Below are 6413 nucleotides of genomic sequence, written 5' to 3'. Positions count from 1 at the left end.
TTCTGACAAGATCTCCATGCCTCCCTCCCCCAACTCACACCCCCCACTCACATCCCTACCCCATCTGCTGTGGAGACCTCCAGGACCTATCCCATGGTGCCCTATACCCAACTATCTGCTACAGGAACTGGCTTGTGCCAGCTTGCAAGAGCCCATTGTTAAATGTTTAAATATTCCACGAGCCTGCTGTTAAACCACTGGTAGCTTGAAATGAGCCGTGGTGGGAGTATTTACACCGTGGAAAGTGGCAAAGCCTACACGTCAAGCCAAAGAGTGCACTCTAACTCGGCCTCAGTGCACAGCTGCAAATCCTGTTCTCCTCATTCACCAAAGACCCAGGAGGCCCAGGTTGTTACTTCACACTGTGCCCTAATCCCAGTAAGGCCGTGCTCACCTCCTAATCCAACCCCACCTCCAGGCCTCCTTACTCTCAAAAACCCTCACTATTTCCTCTGGAGCTTGAGACATGCTGTAAGCAAAAGCTCCTCCTTCCCACAGCTTCTCTCCACCTGCTTGCTCTGACTGGAACCCGGGCCCCTGGAGCATCCTCCATTGTGGTTACTTCCAGATCAACCCCCACCTTCCCCAAACTCGCCAGCCTTGAAGCTGGTGCCATCACACTATGCTCTGTGCCACTTTCCTGTCTAGTTCTCTGCAGACCCTAGTCCCCTCCGTCTTGTTCCTGGAAGATTCCCACTCCTAGCTCATTGTCACTCTCACTAAATCCCTGTCCTAATTCTTGGCAATTTAAATCTCCACAGAGATGATCCTCCTCCTTCCCTGACCTTTGTTCCTCCAATGATCTTGCCGTCTACCCGTGCTCGGCCACCTCTCCCACGCTCCTTCTCTAGATCCTTGTGTGCCGTCCAACAGAGTGGCCACAAACCCCTCAAAATGAGCCTGGTCCAAAACGAGAGGCACTGTCCGTGTAAACTACATGCAAGGTTTCAAAGCCGTAGTGTGGGAAAAATGTAAAATACTTCACTAATAATTCTGAATGTTGATGACATGTTGAGGTGACATTTGGGATGCATTGGGGTTAAATAGAATATAATTGTCCCTTCTCTACCTCATGTCCTCATTCCCCTTCTTTCCATGTGGACTCCATGGTCCATTGTGCCGCCCCTCTCTCCTGTGCACCTTCAGCCCCCTCACCTTTCTCTAATTTCTTATACTCACCTGGAAAAAACTTCCAACCTGATCAATTACAACACTGTGCTAGCACCTGTTAAGCAGAACAAGGTTGAAGGAAAACACGCAAAGATTCTGATCCTCCACTCAGGCGCTGGCTTCCCCCATTTCTGCAGCGCTCCACCACCACCACCAATTGTTGATTTGTCCTCCCTATTGGAGCATTCCATCATCTCCCATTATAATAATTAATTCATTTAAAAAATTAAAACTTGATCTCTGATACGGTTTGACTGTGTCCCCAACCAAATCTCACATAGAATTGTAGTTACCATAATGCCCACTTGTCATGGGAGAGGCAATTGAATCATGGAGGTGGTTACCCCCATGCTACTGTTCTCATGATAGTGAGTGAGTTACCACGAGATCTGACGGTTTAATAAGGGGCTTTTCCCCCTTTTTGCTCAGCACTTCTCCTTGCTGCCGCCATGTGAAGGACATGTTTTCTTCCCTTTCTGCCATGACTGTAAGTTTCCTGAGATCTCCCCAGCCATGCTGAACCGTGAGTCAATTAAACCTCTTTCCTTTATAAATTACCCAGCCTCTGGTATGTCTTTACTGGCAACGTGAGAACGGACTAATAAAATCTCTCTCTCCCTTTCTGCTCTCCTTTATAGCAAGACTCTTTGGAAGTATCCATCTGGGCCAGAGTGCAGTGACACATTCACAGCTCACTGCAGCCTCGATCTCCTGAGCCCAAGCAATTCTCGCACCTCAGCCTCTTAGTAGCTGTGACTGCAGGTGCACACCACCATGCGCAGCTAACTTGTAAAAATATTTGTAGGCTGAGGGCAATGGCTCATGCCTGTAATCTCAGCACTTTGGGAGGCCAAGGTGGGCGGATCACCTGAGGTCAGGAGTTGGAGACCAGCCTGGCCAACATGGTAAAACCCCGTATCTACTAAAAATACAAAAAATTAGCCAGGTGTGGTGGTGGCACCTGTAATCCCAGTTACTCAGGCAGCTGAGTTAGGAGAATCACTTGAACCTGGGTGGCGGAGGTTGCAGTGAGCTGAGATTGCACCACTGCACTCCACCCTGGGCGACAGAGCGAGATTTCCATAAAAAAAAAAAATTTATAGAGTCTTGCTATGTTGCCCAGACAGCTCTGGAACTCTTGACCTCAAGCAATCCCTACCTCAGCCTCCCAAAGTGCTGAGATTACAGGTGTGAGCCCCTGCACCCAGCCGGAAGTATCTATTACTATCTTCAATTTCTCTCCTCCCATTTTCTCTTGAACGCTTTTCAATCAATCTTTGCCTCCTACCACCACACTGAAGCCCTCCAGTGGCTTCCCTATTTCATCTGGGATAAAATCCAAAGTCTTGACCAGGTGCAGTGGCTCACACCTGTAATCCCAACACTTTGGGAGGCCAAGGTGGACAGATCACTTGAGCTCAGAAGTTCAAGACCAGCCTGGGCAACATGGTGAAACCCCATCTCTACAAAAACTACAAAAATTAGCCATGTGCAGGGTGCATGCCTGTAATCCCAACTACTTGAGGTGCTGAGGCAGGAGGATTGCTTGAACTTGGGAGGTTGAGGCTGCAGTGAGCCAAGATCATGCCACTGCACTCCAGCCTGGGTGACAGAGCGAGATCCTGTCTCAAAAAACAACAAAAAAAGGCCAAAGTCTTCGCAGTGGCCACAAGACCCTATGTGACCTGATCTCCCATGATCCATTGCTCCTCGGCAGCCACCACTCCATTCCATAAAGTAGCCCAGGCCAACTACTCTGCAGCCAAAGTCAGGGAAACTTGGAGAACATGTGTGGACCAGAGGATTCCTTCCTCCTGGCTACCAAAAGAACCCCCAAATCCTGCAACCCACCCGCTATGTGCCCAGACACAATCTGGAGTAGAGGAGTAGACAGTGGCAGCCATCAGAAGCCCCACTGGCCAAACACTTCAGCCTCAGCATGGTGAGTTGCTCGAGGAATGGGGTAAATGTTTGTATTAGACTAAGGTCACTAGAATGGATGTTTTTCCGCATTGTATTACCCAGAAGAGAATACCTTTCAAGAAGGAGCAGATTAATTAAGTAGGAAAATAAAGACACTCTATTATCTTCGCACATCTGATGTACTGTGAGTGATTTTGTGACCCTGCTACATGCACACATATGCACAGAAAAAAAAAAAATCTTAGAATGTAGACCAAAATATTAACAGTGGTTAGGGATGAGTGATGGATGAGTGAAGTAACTATAGATTTGGAAGGATATTGTCTGTTTTAAAAGAAAATGAACACTTTCACTCCCAAACAAGATGGAATCATAGAGAACGGATTTCCTCTCCTGCCTGAAAAAATCAAAATAAACTGAACCAAATGTATAAAACAAGAGTTCTCAAGACACTGGATGATATGGTTTGGCTGTGTCCCCACCCAAATCTCATCTTGAACTGTAGTTCCCATAATTCCCATGTGTTGTGGGAGGAACCTGGTGGGAGATATTTGAATCATGGGGGTGGTTCCCCCATACTGTTCTCATGGAGGTGAATAAGTCTCACGAGATCTGATGGTTTTATAAGGGGTTTCCCTCTTCACTTGGTTCCATTCTCTCTCGTCCATCACCATATAAGATGTGCCTTTCACCTTCTGTCGTGACTGTAAGGCTTCCCCAGACCTGTGGAACTGTGAGTCCATTAAACCTATTAAATCTCTTTTTCTTTATAATTTACCCAGTCTCACATATGTCTTTATCAGCAGCATGAGAACAGACTAATACACTGGATATCAGGCAACTAGGCACAATGATTTCTGAGAATGTGGAAAATAACGTGAGCCTGCAATTAACCCAGCTTCCTTTCTTGAGAGGGTTTCCAGGCCACAGCATGGAAAGGGTTACCCAGGTGGGGCCTGGCAGGCTCCTCGAATTGGGAAGACAGAGCTGAGAATTCAGGGAGACTCTGGTCACAGGTAAGAGCAGGGGGGTGATGCTGAGAGCCCCTGGGGCATGCCTGCCCTCTGCAAAGCTCATGGTTGGTTGCAGCGAGGTGGTCTGGGGGTGGACGTGGGCAATGGGGAGGCTGCATGTGTTACAGCCAAGCTCTCCCCTCCTTCTGGTCTGTCTGGGTTTCTGCAGCTCCTGGTAACTTAGCACTGATTCCAGAGACAGCAATTGTTCAGGTACCTGGGTGTAATTCCAAAAAACAAACCCCAAACCTGGCTCTTGGTGCTTTCAGTGATGGCTCAGAGCAGGAATTCTCTGGCTTTGGAGTGCATCCTCAAAGGTGGGGGAGGCTTGCTGAAAAGACAGCAGTCTGGTCCCACCTCAGGCTGCTGAACAGAAGCTCTGGAGCAGGCTCAGGAGTTTCTTTTCTAACATGCTCCCTGAGAGATCCTAGCAAACGTTTGCACAACACTCACTTGAAAGCTGTGTGACCAAAACCATGATCACAGGTTTGTCCCTGAACACGGTGGAGAAATAACCTTTCTCTTAAATCTCCCCTACGTGGTGACTTAGGGGAGGAGCCGGAAGAGAGCAGCGCTTCACAATAAAAGGAAGAATTGCTTGAACGGAGGCGGAGGCGTTTCAGGCATGAGTCACAGGCTGGGTGTGGAAGAGGCAAGTGTGAAGCAAGGTAGGCTTCCCAGCACCCCTCCGTGCACAGCAGGGGCTGGCCAGCCTCAGCCAGGCCAGATGGAGCCCTGGAGAGTGGGGCCGGCTGCCCAGCTAGAATGCCTCCTTTTACTTCCAGCAGGGAAAAAAAAAAAAAAGGCCTCCTCTCAATAGCAGAATTATCTACGTTTTCCCTCCCTTCCTCACGTAAATGCTTTCGAGGAGTGGGAGGAAGAAATTGGAGGCTGGAACGAATACCCTTTGCCCTCCTCTGAAAGCAGCCCGGGAGGGGTGAGAGGGTGTAGGAGCAGAGACTCCAAATGGCCCCCACCTGCCAAACCATTCTCAGGAACACGCACCAGCTGAGATGTTGGCAGCAGCCGCTCCCCTGCAAGGAGCCCCTCCCACTTCCTGTCCCGCACACCTGCCTCGTTGGAAAGTGACGCACCCACTGTTTGGCCTCGGCAGCCTGTGTTTCTCGACACACAGGAAGATAGTCATGCTATGGGAAGACCTCGGACTTTGCATCCAGCAGGTGTGAGTTCAAATTCCAGCTTTATAATTAGCAAGCTCAGAGGTGGATTTGCTGGGAAGCTAAACAAGCTTACCTGCAGAGCCCCCAGCTTGCACGGCCCCTCCCAAGACCTTAACCTCATTTCGTATTCATAATTTTGTAGTCTTTTCCCTTTAAAAGGCAGCTGGAATTTTGTTGTTGTTGTTGTTGTTGTTGTTGTTGTTGTTGTTGTTTTGAGACGGAGTCTGCTCTGTCGCCCAGGCTGGAGTGCAGTGGCTGGATCTCAGCTCACTGCAAGCTCCGCCTCCCGGGTTCACGCCATTCTCCTGCCTCAGTCTCCCGAGTAGCTGGGACTACAGGCGCCCGCCACCTAGCCCGGCTAGTTTTTTGTATTTTTAGTAGAGACGGGGTTTCACCGTGTTAGCCAGGATGGTCTCGATCTCCTGACCTCGTGATCCGTCCGTCTCGGCCTCCCAAAGTGCTGGGATTACAGGCTTGAGCCAGGCGCCCGGCCGGCAGCTCGAATTTTTAAGCATTAAGCCCCACGAGACCTGAGTCCACCTAGGAGGTGGGAGATATCCCCTGCAGCATGAGAATAATAATTACCACCTTGTAGGGTTGTTCTAGGAATTGCCAGACTGAGAACACACCACACACCCAGAAGGCACCCAAGTCACAGAGCCTGATATTGTTCCCAGAGCGCCATTGCATCACCCTTGACCACAAGACCTGCGTCATTGGATTTGTCTCCAAAACTTGGGACTCTGGAGATAAAACGTCATTGCAAGGCTACTTTTGCCACTGAATCTTAGCAGCTTTTGAAGCAAAGCATTTCAATATTTAGACACTGTGTTTCTAATGGGTACTGGAATCAAAATAAAAACTCAGTCTGCAAAGGGAGAAGAATAGAAACCAGCAGATTTATTATTTCACAGAATGGTCCTCTCCTCTCAGGTAAACATGCCTAATAATATCTGCTTAACTAATGAGCACCGCATTGCCAGTGGAGCCTTGACTCTGACAATGTAATGCATTTCTGTGCCATCGCACCCCCACCCATCTCGGAGAGTGTCTGAAAATTAAGTGGGGCAGATGTAATTATGCGTCTAATATGCAAGGTACACGTGCACGTAGAAGCGTGCATTGT

General features: G+C 48.9%; 1 long non-coding RNA gene across 1 annotated transcript; it reads left to right on the top strand.

Moving 5' to 3' along the window:
- The first annotated feature begins 4656 nt into the window (after positions 1 to 4656).
- Positions 4657 to 6169, top strand: LOC117070707. The gene is made up of 3 exons (XR_004432014.1): positions 4657 to 4774; positions 5102 to 5289; positions 5883 to 6169. It is a non-coding gene; the product is annotated as an uncharacterized LOC117070707 (long non-coding RNA).
- The last annotated feature ends 244 nt before the right edge of the window (positions 6170 to 6413 follow it).

The sequence above is a fragment of the Trachypithecus francoisi genome, unplaced genomic scaffold (genome assembly GCF_009764315.1).
Source record: "Trachypithecus francoisi isolate TF-2019V2 unplaced genomic scaffold, Tfra_2.0 Lachesis_group3, whole genome shotgun sequence".
Lineage (NCBI taxonomy): Eukaryota > Metazoa > Chordata > Mammalia > Primates > Cercopithecidae > Trachypithecus > Trachypithecus francoisi.
Note: the sequence above shows the minus strand (reverse complement) of the source record. Positions and strands in the feature narration are given on the sequence as shown.